This window comes from Pocillopora verrucosa, chromosome 14 (genome assembly GCF_036669915.1).
Source record: "Pocillopora verrucosa isolate sample1 chromosome 14, ASM3666991v2, whole genome shotgun sequence".
Classification (NCBI taxonomy): Eukaryota; Metazoa; Cnidaria; class Anthozoa; order Scleractinia; family Pocilloporidae; genus Pocillopora; species Pocillopora verrucosa.
The window spans coordinates 15980766-15994999 of record NC_089325.1 but is presented as its reverse complement, the minus strand read 5'-3'; the positions used below and the strand labels follow the sequence as shown (position 1 = coordinate 15994999).

The 14234-nt window shown below is 36.6% G+C and overlaps 2 long non-coding RNA genes across 2 annotated transcripts; one reads left to right on the top strand and one right to left on the bottom strand.

Annotated features, from left to right (window-relative positions):
* Window positions 1-1249: 1249 nt before the first annotated feature.
* Window positions 1250-3670, bottom strand: LOC131797233 (uncharacterized). Its single transcript, XR_009341201.2, has 3 exons — window positions 3413-3670; window positions 2347-2595; window positions 1250-1379 (listed from the first exon to the last, which is right to left on the bottom strand). It is a non-coding gene; the product is annotated as an uncharacterized lncRNA (long non-coding RNA).
* Window positions 3671-11334: 7664 nt separating this feature from the next.
* On the top strand, window positions 11335-12179 carry LOC136278124 (uncharacterized). Its single transcript, XR_010716209.1, has 2 exons — window positions 11335-11580; window positions 11968-12179. It is a non-coding gene; the product is annotated as an uncharacterized lncRNA (long non-coding RNA).
* Window positions 12180-14234: the final 2055 nt, after the last annotated feature.

Genomic DNA, 14234 nt, shown 5'->3' with positions numbered 1-14234 from the left:
CAAAATCTTAACACTACGAATTTAATCGGATGTAATTTTTAGTCCATGATTTATTTTCAATAATTATTTTGTAGTCTATGGGTTAAAATATGTGAAAAAGAAGTCGTCAAACTCGGCAAAAGTGATGACTCTATAAAACCTTTCGAACCGAATTACAAAAGAAAGTGTCTGTATGATATAGAGATATCAGCTCGTTTATTTCTTTATTTGGAAGACAGCGAAGAGTACATTTTGCTCTTTTAAGACAACCTTCGGACTTACATGGGAAAGGGCGTCTGGTGGTTGATGGTAAATTCAAAATATAAATGCAATGTTTTCAAAAGATAAAAAAAAAAACAGCAACAGAAAACGAAAGCTCATAGAAAACGGTTCACTCCCTCGTTAGGCACGTACGTCGAAAATTTGAACGTTTAGGTTTTTTACAGCGTTAACTACTTACCTCGTTGACCACTCCCTATGATCAGGTTCGCTTGATTGCATACTTGGCTAGAGACAAAGTTTATTCGTTTCGCTACCGTAACCTTTTAAAAGTGTCCGCTTATTATGGGTGTCGTAGAAACATGCAATTAATAAAGGAATACAGGAGTTTGACAGGTGTTTGTTCGATAAGCGGTATCCGCTCTATCGGTGGTCAGCTCAATACAGACTACCTTCTCCGAAACTTGCGCAACAACTGAGGATTTAGTCAGGCAACCTGAATCGGCGTACTGCTATCGGCTACGAGAAGTACATGTACGCAAATCAATCGAACAAGGGGGTATGAACGCCTTGAGACTGAAACAGAGATTATGGGTTCAATTCCCGTACAAGCCTGAAGTTTTCTCAAGCCTTATTTACATTATCGTTCAAGTAGTGTTCATCGTTGCGAAGGCCGCTTTCATACCTTATCTGATCTATTGACCAAAGGCCATTTCTCTTTGTGGAGAAAAAGGTGAGAATGTGCACAAAAAAGACGCAATTTCCTTAAGAAGACAAATATGGTTGTCGTTGGCTCAAGTTTTGAATCGCAATAATGACTGAGTTGGTACAGTCAAGAGCACAAGCCTTGTAGCAGTGATTAGAGAGGGAGAGTCAGCGTTATACATTAAGATTTGTACATTGATGAACGAAGTTAACCCAGAAGATGAAGTTTATCTTAAATTCATGTACAGAACTATTTCAAGATATGTATTTACTGAAGATAAACCCTGGCTTGAGGACAAACAGTTTAGTTATGGTGCTCTTGCAAAAACAAAACCAAAACAAACCAATCAGATACAATTTTTATTAACTTTAATGAATTGACATAGTATTTCGCTATTTCTTCTTAGAATTTTAAACGTTCAATATCCTAGAGACCGCAAAGTCCTATCAGCTCGCCGACTTTGGATTCGTCTCCCCTAAAAATAGCGAAAAGGCATCTTTTAGTTCAGAATTCGAACCACTCCAAAAATTTGAACTTGGAAATATTTTCTTGTTTGTTGCTTATTGGTTACAAGAAAGAATAGTGCGGAATTCAAGAGCGCTTAAACGGTTAGAGATCAATCGGTAAAATATACGTATAACCAGCAAACAGACAGAAAATAATTACATTTAAAGAAGCGGAAATTTATAAGTTAAGGCCTTGTTATTCCAGTTTTCTGGCACGCTCTTTTGAGTGACTGACCATTATTTATCGCCCTAGGAGACGGAGGATTTTATTTTGTGACACGATGATATCTACCTGATCCCCCATAGGGCTCTCTAATATTCTGGTGATCTCCCTCCCCCTCTTATTAACAGTTAATTGGCAGTCAATTTTCTATAGTTCCCTCTTTATACTCTGTTAGTTACGAATGATCCCTCCATCTGTTTCCCCTGAAGAGCATGCGATCTCACCAAAATCATCTCTCGCGGCAACAAAAAATGACTGGTCCCTAATGAAAATGTCGATTGAGTTACAGCATTACGGAAGATTTGCATGTAAGCACACTCTGCTGAGTAACTTGTGTGGCAGGAAACCGATGAGCGGCGTAATGTCACTTTTTGGACAATAAATTTATTTTAGAGAGTGAATAATTAGTTATTTTCTGTATTTGTTTTTCTTGGATTTTTGGCCTAAGGAAGCAAAACGCAGTTGAAAAAGAAATATTTCTTCTAATAATATCTATATTGATTTGTCAGCATTTTCCTCCTAAGATAGCCTCCGTCTTTGTAAAAAGCGCGAGGTAGCCTTGTGAGGATAGTTTTTCCATTGAGTTTCAATAGTTGATGTATGAATATGATTATGTTAAGTAGAAATACTCACCCTGTACTCGGCTGAGTGCTCTTTACAGTAGAGCTTTTAGCAATTATTGTCAGAGTGATAAATAAATGTAACAGACAAACCTTTTGAGATAATATCTTGGGTTAATATAATTTAGAAGTTCTATTTCCGCTTTCCACAGCCATATCGTGCGCACGGCGGGATCATGCCACCTTCCCTTCTACGCTGCAATTGACGAATCTTAGTTTCCAAGAAACTGTATGGTTCCGTATCTCTACCAATGTGCACAGTTCGCTTACCACAACCATACCTAGCACATGGAGGGATCCGTGGAACAAGCGAACGATCTTTGATTGGTTTTACAACTGGATCTTTGATAGAAATTCGTGACATGTAAAATCAGTTTTACCTTACCGATTGAATAAAATTGGCGTGAATAAGCGAATTCTTCAGTGACGAGCCCAAGAAACTAAGCCTCAAGTCAACAATAAGCTATCGATAACAATCTTGAAAAGGACCTATTGGAATTCTTGTGAAGACTTCGATTAGACTGAACCTTCTCGAAAGTCCATTAAATGATTTTATACCTTTTTTCCAGCTAATACATCAGGAACACAAATTCTCGACAAATACAATAATCGTAAATATATTAAGGTTTTAAGATATATATTGGTCTTTTGCTCAGTGCCTAAAACTTTACTCGATTTATATCCTGTTTTGACCATGCAAAATAAACTCAAAAGTAGGAACAGCGAAAGCAAAGAAAGTGCAGTTATACTTTTAATTCTCTGCGTTATAAGACTAACTTGAATTGAGCTCAATTTCGACGATGCTCGATCCGCTTTCTATCTTCATTATATCAATACCAGGAACTTAGAAACTTCTCAACCTACATGGCTTCATTCATTTGGCTCGTTAAAACTCGTCTCAAAAAAAAAAACTACCCCATGCATCTGCCCTGACAAGGAATGGCAACTTTACAGAAGAACTACCAAAGACTATGGAAATTATAAATGGTATTTATAAAAGAAAGAAGACATTTTTTTCACTTTTTTTAAAAGCCAAACAGGATAAATTCATGAACATGCAAGTCGTAATATGTTTCTTGTTTTTCAGTTCTTATCGTTAACATAAAAAAGGAACATTTCTTTTGATCGTCAGCGCAGTTTCTAAAAAATTATTCCTCACCTTCGAAAATGGATTTCCTTTCAGCTATAGCTCTTTGTACTCGATCACTAGAATCCTTTAGCAATTGGTCGCTCTCGTTTTCAAGGGGCAGGCCATAGGCGCTAAACAGCAAAGAAACGATTAAGAAAAGTGCCAACGAAGATGTAGATCTCATTGCGGTGGTGATGAGGCTGTTGTAAATGAGATTACTGTAATTTTTTTTTCTGGAATCATCCATTTATGTAGTGTGTGGTACATCCGGCTCACTCGTGGGAATAATTATTTTTGTTTTCCGCGTTGTTTAAAATCTCTTTGTTCCTTGATATATGTATAAATCGAAAACGAATTCATAGATTATTGAGTTGCAGGTCAAATTTCATCTCAACAAAAGCAATTGGCCGAAGATTATCAGCTGGAAGTTTGAGATATCGATCTCGTTTGGAAATTATGAATTGTCAGCTCTCGCTGAATGCTAACGTCAAAAAAATGACGGTTAAGGAAAGTACTGTTAAAACAAACGTATAAGCCGAGTTTCGGAAAGAAGATTTTGATAATTGCATTATCCTGGCATGTGAAAGAAACTAATAAGAGCAAAGTAAACAAGTGGAAATTCTCGTAGCTTGTTAAAAAACTACGTCTTTTACTAAACATATTGCTAATTTTTGATGGTTCTTGCGAGTTTACACGTAAAAGCCTGATTGCCAACACTTTTCATGACAATTAGCCATTTTTTTCTACGAATTTCCTCAGTCCTCGATAAAATTTCTCATCTTTCGAAAAAATGTGTATTGCATTGTTTCCTTCTCTCAATTTCGGGTATAGTTGCATAATACAGTTTGAATTAGTTCAATTAAAAATTCCAAATTATAAACAAATCACTTTAGCTGACGTACGGTCTCCTTTTAGGACAACAGTAGGTGAGTCTGTAACAAAATTTTGGCCTCGTAAGTGCTTTACTGCGGTAATATTAATACCAGCAGTCTTCCTACGGTTTTTTTTTGTTTGTTTTTTTTTTGTATCGGTGCTTTAAAAACATCTTAAATGATTTGATCTACGCAAGATGCTATCATCCTGCAGAGACGAAATTGTGACGAAGAAAAAAAAAATTAATCGTTTATTTTATGCTCCTCTCGACAAGACGAACATCCGTATTTCATTTCTCTTCTTTCATTGTTGCTCTGAACATGTGTCAAACTATTTTCCTGAAAGCGCCAAAACTAAGGAAATCAGTATTTTCCACTGTTTGGTAAGCGGGAAGTTTCATCGTTACACCTTATTTCCTTTTGAAGCAAGGCAATAAAGGCAACCCAATTTGGAGAACTATGAAAGCCGTCAATGTGCATCCTCTCTTTTCAACAGCTCCTTTATAAGAGTAATTTGGCCAGAAACTCTTAACGGTGACCAATTTACATTATCAACTCAGTCGATAAAAACAAATGACACGTATTATCATGTATTACCTTTACCCGCCCCCCTCCCCCCCCCCCCCGCTCCAACGACACACCACCATGGTTTCTCTAGAAACTTACCCCTTTCATTAAGTGTTGCGTTATAATGGTTCACCTGGAGGTAAGATATTATTAAGTCCATAAATATGGCAAGGAAAGTCCACGAAGAATTAAATGTAAAGGAAAAAAGAGTTGGATTTTTACAACTTATTTCCATGTCTGGTTATTTTAACAGTTACATGATTTTTAATCAGGTGATTGTGATTTTAATGTAATGATATTTAATGTAATGTGTTCCTGAAAAGCCTGAATAATTATATAGTATAATAAAGATATTTACGAGCTACATTCAGTTAGGGCGGCTGTTATAATCCTACAAGCTTAAAAACATTTGGAAAGCTGGTTTTCTCTGTATTTACCAAAAAAAACATGCTGGCTCACAAAACGCCTACCCGTTTTCAAACTCTTTCCCGTTCTATTTTTTTCAATTCTGTGCACATTTGTTGATGCTTCTGCTGTTGTTGTCGCTGTTGCTGTCGTTGCTGCAACTCTTTCGCTTCTCTCGTGCTCTCCAAACTTCCAGCGTGCATCCATGATTCGATGTTCGCACGCTAAGGTCTCGATGAGGTTACCGTAGCCGCACAATGGCCAAGAAACTGAACCGTTAGGCGTAAGAATTAACTCATTAACCTTTAGCTGTATTAAAAATCAACCGTAAATTATTTTACTTTCTACAACGTGCTATTTTTGGTTAACGGTAAACCGTAAATTAAATTGGCCAAAATTTTAACTGTTGGCCGTAAAAGCCATTGCCCCATAAAGAACCTCCATAGGCACAGGTGATTTATTTTCAACAACAGATGAATCAAATATTTTCCAATTTGTCTTACAGATCTGAATTATTGGGAGTGGACATTTAAAAATAATTCGATAGAACTTTATTTTGAGCTAACGATGGTTGAATCCGATGACTGAAATTCGTTACCGAGGCTTACAATGCCAAAAAAAATAAAACCTTGAAAAACTTAAAGGGTGCACTTAGAAACGGAAAGATCCAAGTTATTAAAAACAAGCATACAAAAACTACAAGAAGACCTTGAAAACGACGGGGAAAACGTGATAGAGGCCGCAAGTATAGCAAATAATAATTAAATAATATATTATATATAATATAGTATAGTAAAAGTAAAGCAAAATCGTGATGAGAACTTAATCGTGAAGATTCATTTGCCAGACCAATTTGAAAAAAAGACTAACAATGGAAAATAAAGTCTAGTCTCACTGAAATTGTGCTATCAGATCCGACAATGAACAAACACAATAGAAAAAAGAGCAATCGCTAGTTTCGTTTCTGGAGAAAGAAACTTGGAGTATAAAGCAAACAACTTTAAAACCCCTTTTTCTAAATATCCTTTTTTTCCTCTAGGTGATATGTGAAAAAAAAACAAAAAAAAAACGAAACCATCCACATAAAATTTTGATAGCCAGTGAAGGACATGTTACAACATCCTCTTGGCAAATTTGGCGTGGTCTGAATTACTGGTAGGCCTGCTCGTTCAACCCTTGTTCGTAGCGTCAGAAATTAAGCATGTTCTTAATCTCGGGCCATTTTGTAGGTCCGATACCGTGTCAGTGATAGGAGGCATTTGGATCTTCATGGCATCGTTTAACCATATCGTTTTAATCAGCACAGAAAGCTATATTTTTATCAAGCTTCCTCTGAGATACAAAGAAATCGTCACAGAAAAGAGAGTAACTACTGGTGTACTAACAGCCTGGGCTGTTCCAAAAATCGTGATAACTACGATGATCATTCTAGTCTCCTCAACTGGCAAGTCAGATATGTACTCGACGCTGTTGACTGCCACTGACCTGCTAATGTGTTTTATTTTTCTTGTATACATTACTGTTACTATAAATATCAACATATTTATCTTCTTGCAAGCTCGTAACCACAGGCGCCGCCTACACTGTGAGCAGTTATCTAGACGAAGTAGCAAAACGACTTTGTACAAGCAACAAGGCAGCCACAACCCTGATAATCATTATAGCAGCTCTGATGTTTTCATATTTGTCTGTAACCGTGCTTTTTTGTTCCGCTTCGTTTTTAGATGACTTAGTAGAGCCTCGCGTTTTCTAGGTTGTTGTTATCATGATGCTATACTTTCCTTTCGCTTGGCTCACTCTTCAACCCGCTAATTTACTGCTGGCGAATTAGAAATATCCGCCATTCCATCCTTGATATGTTGCACTTAAGGAAAAATGCAGGGACCAGCTCTCAGTTAGCTTGTTAGCCCATTTGATGGAGCACTGCACCGGTACCGCAAAATTTCAGCTCGTTTTGCACATTTTAACAGGACAGCTTGCTTAGTTTTTTTGTCTAGATATATTGTTCTTTTTACCAAAACGGATATTTTTTTATAACGAAATCTTGAAACAAAAGCGTTGGGTTACAACAATTTATTTTAATTTAACTCCAAAGTTGAAGTCGTGCCTTCTGGTAAGTTTAAGTTCCTCTCTGAAATTGAGAGGTGCGCTAATAGCTTATTGACAAGGAAGCCGAAAACTAAAAGTAGCCTAATTGCGATGTTTACATTATATAACGTTTGACAGCTGTTAAAAATGATCAAAAATTAATGCAAGAAAAAAAGCTCAACGACGTTTTGTGCATGATATTTTCATTGAAAATCCCTTTTTTTAGTGCTACCTAAAGTTCAACCAGCCTTGAGCTTTTCCTTTTTTTATTTTTTATTCATTTTTTTTTTTCGTTTCTTCGGGAGACGAGCTGGAGCTTTGCAGAAAGCTGTTGGGAGAAGATCATCCATCACTGAACCATTTTAAGCATCTCTCCTGGTAGTCAATAATTTTATGTTTTATAAATTTGTTTTTAGAATAATTCAATTTCACTTATAGTCAAATCGACTTTACATGTATGCTCAGACAAACGACCCAGTTATTCACTGTTTACCTTAAATACACTTTAACTATCATTTTAAATTCACCACGGATGTCTACCAAGACACTTCGCTTTATTTTTAATGTGCATTTTTGGGCCCCTGCTGCTACTTTTCCCATTTGTGTCCAAATAAACGACAACAACAATAACTGAAGTTAAAATGTCCAAAGGATATTCGTTTTTTACATCACTTATAACTTTCCTCGAAAACCGGAAAAGAGAAAGACCCAGAAATAGCTTTTATTAACTCAATACAAATAATCTAGCAAAAGTCTTGAAAGCCAAGTAGGTAACCGACAAAAGCAATTGTCTGTACAACATGATAAAACAATGAACTTGACTTTGGAAGAAGGGTCTGACGTTCGTCGTTGTTAAGAATAACACAGCTACTTAAATGAATGGGAAACGAGAACGAAAATAGCTGCCTCAACTGCAAGTGATCACATCATGAAAATGATTGAAAGCGCTTTTCTTTCCAAGCTTCCCGCGCAGTTAACTGAGTAAGTACTTGGGCACTGATACGTTTTGAGTCCTTTTCAGAGTCATTTAGCCCAAGACATCAGCTTGGGCGGAGGGAAGGGGGTAAAAATGACTCTGAGAAAGGTCCTAAACTATTTATGCCCAAGAACATAAACGTTATTATTATTATGACTTTGGGGGGCATCAAGACAATAAAACACTAAAAATCACGACCAAAATACGGTTAAACAATCACGCGAGCGAACGGGCCAAAAATACATTTTAGCCCGCAAAATATGTGACAATGGCCGACTAAGTGAAAGGAATTTCTCTTTTTGTATATACGTAATAAATAAGCCTTTGTCGCGTCATCTGCACTGTAAATTGTAAGCATCAACCATTGGTTCTGAGTCCCAACGAGGAGGTGAAACTCAGACCTTCGGATTCCGCACCTCGCTGCTATGGTTTTCTGTTTTCTGAGTAAGCAGCGTCAGCTGCTGCGGTTGGTTGTAGTATCCTCCCAGATCTCTGTGTTGATGTCCAGAACTTTCATGTTGTGCTTGCAGACGTCTTTTTCTTTGTTTTCTCTTTGTTTAAAAAAAAACAAAAACAAAAAAAAAACAGGCAGTTTTTTTTTTTCATTTAAATGAAAATTTCCCTTTTGCTTTAATGATCTCTATCCCTACCTTAAATATGAGCATTTGAAGAGCGTTATCCTACGCGCTCTAGCTTTTCCCTCATGGCTTAAATTACTTCCCCAATAGAAAACTTCTGTTAAATTAAAGTGTTCAATTACTGAGGAGTACACACGTACGCCTCCTACACACACAAAAAAAGTCATTAATGCGCATGACACAACAACAGTTAGTCAATCATTCGAGAGATCTCAATTATTTTTAAAAGTTTCTGAAATTTCCCTGGTTATATACTTCGCTCTCATTGCTGCAGTTGTCCCTGATATCTTTAATCCTTTCTGTGTTATTAATGACGGTCATTTAACAATTTATAAGCTCTTCAGACAACGTCCACCAATTATCTATTCACTACTCAAAAGTCAAGATCCGCTTTGCTGACCGACGGTGAGAGTGCATTTTTAGTAAGCTATCTGATGTCATTGAATTGAAAAAATAAATATACATTTTTTATCATATGACCCTTTCGACCCCGATCTCGCTTTCCATGAAAATATAATTATTTTTTGAAAAGAGGGCTACATGCAATGGCAAAAACAGAGCCGAAAAAACTGTACAGCCCTGCACAAGGCCCCGCGGCTAAGATGAGAAAAAAGGAAGAGAGAAACGGAAGGATGTGTAGTGTTTGGTCTGTGCATGGTGATCCTGGCTACGTGCATATTTTCGCATCCGGCCCTCCCACTCAGTCGATAAGTACAGGATGTTTCCTTTAAGTCGGCTCGATAATGTTTCAAGTCGACGTACACTTGAATTTTATTCGTAAAGGCTAATTTTTCACTTAAGGTCGGCTCGCTAATGTAACAATTTCACGCACATTTGCATTTTAATGATTTAGGGTAATTTAACAAAGTAAAAACACTCTGTCTTATGCAACAGGTAAAATTGTGAGCGGAACTTTAATCATTTTCAGTCCCCGGAGGTAAAATGAGAGATTTCTTAGTTCTGCTTCTTCTTCTTCTTCTTCTTCTTCGACGTCTTCTCATTTATTTCCTTGGCTATTTTTGACCAGACAACTTCGATTGTACAAGAAAAAAGTTGTAGTTTTTATTTATTTCAGCTGTACAAATTACCTCAGAACATGTATAATCAAGTCATTTTTTTCTTTTGTTTCCTGAATGTTCAAAGTTGAGAAATCGAATTTGGATCCTACTGGAAAAGTGCGAGAGTCACGTATGTCCGAAATGCTTAGGGTTGCAAAATCAAGTGTTTCAAAACACCGTGATAAGAAATCTAAATGCAACTGTGTAAGCAGTTTTGTTCCCTTTATAGTTATTTTCATACCTGTACTGACTCGGACAACAGCACACCACAGTGTGAACATTCATAACGAAACTTCAATAAGTGAGTTTGCGTGTAAAAAGCTTGAGAAAACGTTAATAATAATAATAATAATAATGATAATAAATGTGTGTAATTGTACTAGACTCTTTAGAGTTTACCTTTTTCTTACTGTGATAGTTGTAATAGTCGTGACATTAAAAATTCTGATTATTTTTTTACCCTACGTGACTTTCGTAATTACTTTGCAACAGAAGACAAATGTCTGCAGCTTGATTGAATGACACATTATTTATGTTTCGCGAAAGAGTTCTTTGAAGAGGAAATTTATAAAATTGTGCCCTTAAAAGCAAATTTTTTTAGTACATGTACGAGCTTTATCACGCACAAATTTATATCAGTTAGAACGTGCTATACACAAATATGCCAGCACACATATTCACCTGTTCACTAATTTTCAGAGCACTCGTCGATCCTAAAGGTCTCACTTTGTGGGTAACAGGTGCAGTTGTGTGAGCTGACTACACGCTGGCTTTACTCGTAAAAATATAATCTTCATATCAAGTTACATTTGTCTCCGAAATTATGCACCACATAAGGCCATTGTTCATTGCTTACGTCAAAAGCAGGCCATGGTTGTTGCTTTCTTTTTAAATCGAAGCTTTTGCTATAATTTTTTTATGGTGATTAATTTTGTGCTGCCTTCCTTTCGTGTTGCTGGCGGATCAAGTGGTGGCATGCTAAGTTAAATTACTACCAACAGAATCAGCAGAATTTCCACTGCTTTATCTGCTCTGTATCAATTATGTAGTAATTGGCCAAAATATATTGCATTAGAACTAATTTAAAGGAGGCCACGCAACGTATTTAGCGATGATAATAAGGCTTCAATAGAAGAAACGAAGACAATGGAGACTGCATAACTTTTACTCGTTTGGTTCTGTGGACTAAGTGTCGAATGTAATTAATTGTCTCCGGAAACTATTGCTTTTGATAATAGGTTAGCGTGTTTGGAGACGTGGTTCTTTTATTGGTTATGTGCCAGCTGGACAACCCTCTCATAATATATATTTTTTTAAATATTATTACGTACTTTTAGTTCGACCAATGGTTGCGGCTGCCACCTATATAAAAGCAGGAGCAATGGGATGCTCGAACAGTTTGAGCTATTAATTTTGAGCTGTTGGGTCTCCAGCTGTAGTAATGACAGCCAAATTGATTGTGTCGATTCTATTTCTTCTTCTTATCCTGGAAATTCTCCCAAAAAGATCTGAGGCCATTGCCAATGGACCAGGTCAGGCGTGTAAAGGCAATTCTGTACTGTGCCAGAAAACGGGGCTAATGGAGGACGATAAGGTACATACCTATAATACTATCCACGTTTTAGGCCTCTGTCTCTCATTGTCAATCGCTGTTGTTCTAGGACATTTAAACAAAAGACTGATAAAAGTGCAATTTTTAGGTTACGTAAATTTTTTTTCCCTCAAGTATTCTTGTTGGGGAACAGAGCAAAATTTTCAAGATTTACCAATAGAAGCATCCGTTACTACTTTTGTTTTAATGGTCGATATTTTCCACCTTCCGTGATCACTCATCTTTTAATAAATTCTTCAGTCGAGTAGGAGTGCAATTTCGGTGCTTTGTTCCCCCAAATTAAAAAGCCTTTCTGGAACTGTTTTCTCGTCGAATATTGGTTTTATTTTCCAATCTTCTACCTTTTTTATTCCTATTTTTTTTATATAGGGCTTTCCAGAGGATGTCTTTGCCAAAACCAAACGCCGAATTTGTGATACTGCTCTGCGCATGGGCTGTGGCCAACCTGAACGTCTAAGTAGAAATAATCAGCATCAATGAAAAGAACTGTTTGTTTTTTCGAAAAAATAAATGTTAATTCCTGTATTAATACTTAATTCGTAGGGAATGATGTGTCAATTAAAGCTAAAACATTGCTGTCATGATGTTCGGAATGGAATTAGTTGAATTTTAAGGAGGCACTTTTCCGGAGCATAATGCGAGATAAGATATCTTCTCTTGAATGACTGTTCACTGTGCTAAAATAAGTCCTCATTTAGATTGATCAACACATCCTATTTAAGAAGAATAAGAGGTTACGTGGTGCTCCCGAAATAGTCTGGTCCTAAAATATTTTTAGCACGAGTGACGCAAGTTAGCGTGTTCTGCCCACACGTTCACCATCCTGTCCATTAAGAATAAACATAGCGGCTAGCCATTGGTTCGCGAGTGTGTTCCCAAATAGAATAGTATTATTTTAACAACCGTATGTTAGAAGAAAAAAAAAAACAGTTGTTCCATGGATTAGGAAAAAAATAATTCCTTGCTGAGGAATAGTGAATGACCTGCGTTACTTTCGCACATTTGCAGTTCTCTCTTTCTTTCTCTCCCTCTCTCTCTCCCTCACTTCCCTTTCATGGATCAATTATTCAAATTTTTACTCCCAAGCGTACGTCTACTCCTTGTGTTCTCGAAAAAAATAAATTTTTCCTGTTTTTCAAAAGAGAGATGTTTTCCAATTAGTCAGCACTCTTCGCTTAGCACAAACAAAACCTTGAAAACAACGATAAATAGTTACTTCCTGAAAACTTTCCTTTCGGCAGAAGACAGGTAACATTTTAATTGTTGCCAAATTTGAATGTCAACTTGTGGCATTCCCACATATATAAATATTATACCTCGCGTAAACCAATATACGAGTGTTGCATATCAAATTCAGCCGAGACATATCCATCCCGTGAAAGCAGAATATCAGTCATTCAATTTTTTTTTTGTTAATCAAAGCCTAATATCTCTTCTAAGTACATTTCTGTGTCCACATATAAATTTTCCCTAGTAGTCAGCGTTGTAAAAGCTAAGGTCCTATTTGGACTGCTAATAAGTAAATTAAAATCTTACATTTTTCAAGTTAAAGTTTTCACTCCATAGTAAGCTACAAGATTCTTTTGCTAGGTAATAAAGCTGTAGTAGGCTCACATCACGAATCGTTAATTACATAACAATTCTTTATATCCTGCCTTAATGATGTAATTATCGTTCATCAAAAATGACGTTTAGACCAGCTGGATCCAGTGCAATAAAAGCATCATATTTCCTAAAAACAAAGTGTTTTGAAGGTCGATTTTCGCCAGAATATTTACAGTAGTCTCTCGGTTTTTCGGCTTTTCGGTTTGAAAATTCGACCAAACGAGTGTTGTTATTTGATCTAAAGAAAAAGTCTTAAAGAGATTGGAAGACACGATAAGCGCATCGCAAGCGCTGCAGGGTCAATTGAAAGAACGATCGAAACCCGTCAGTAAAATTGCTGTTACGGGAAATTGCGGGTTTTCGAGGAGAAAATGCGACCAAACGGAGGTTGTTGCGTTATGAGAACTCGCAAATTGCTTTAATCAGATGGCCAAAGAAGCATTTATCAGGGGTGTTTTATTCCTGTTCAAGTAAAAGTTAGGGGAGACATTTGTTAGTAACGACGCCTCTTTTATTCAAAACCGCCTTTATTATTCACGATTCGTATATCCAACACGTTCGAACCTACCGGAATTGTGCCGGCTGCGGAAACCGTTGATAAAAGGCAACTTGGAATTGAATCTTTACGTGGAGATAGTGACTATATTTTAATAAAAGAAGAGGTTGGACTAGCACCCACGATAAAAATCGATAACAGATTCAGCAGCTTGGGATAAAAATTTATTTGCTTGTTACTAAACCCCATAATAATACAGCTTTACGTCTGAAATATCTAAAACAATGCAAAATGATTAACCTCAAATTTGCTATGGAACGACTTTAACCAATGATTAAAAAGAAATTCAACATTTAAAAAATTATATTTATCGTGGTGTAACGCGATATTGGATTCCCGGGAGCTTTATTAAACTGTGTAAATATCGATTATTTTCATCACGAAGAGCAGACATCACGTGAACAAAGCTGTATGGAAAAAAAGAGTTATCGCGCAAATTCCAGCAGTTAAGGTGAGAGTACACCCAAACTTCACT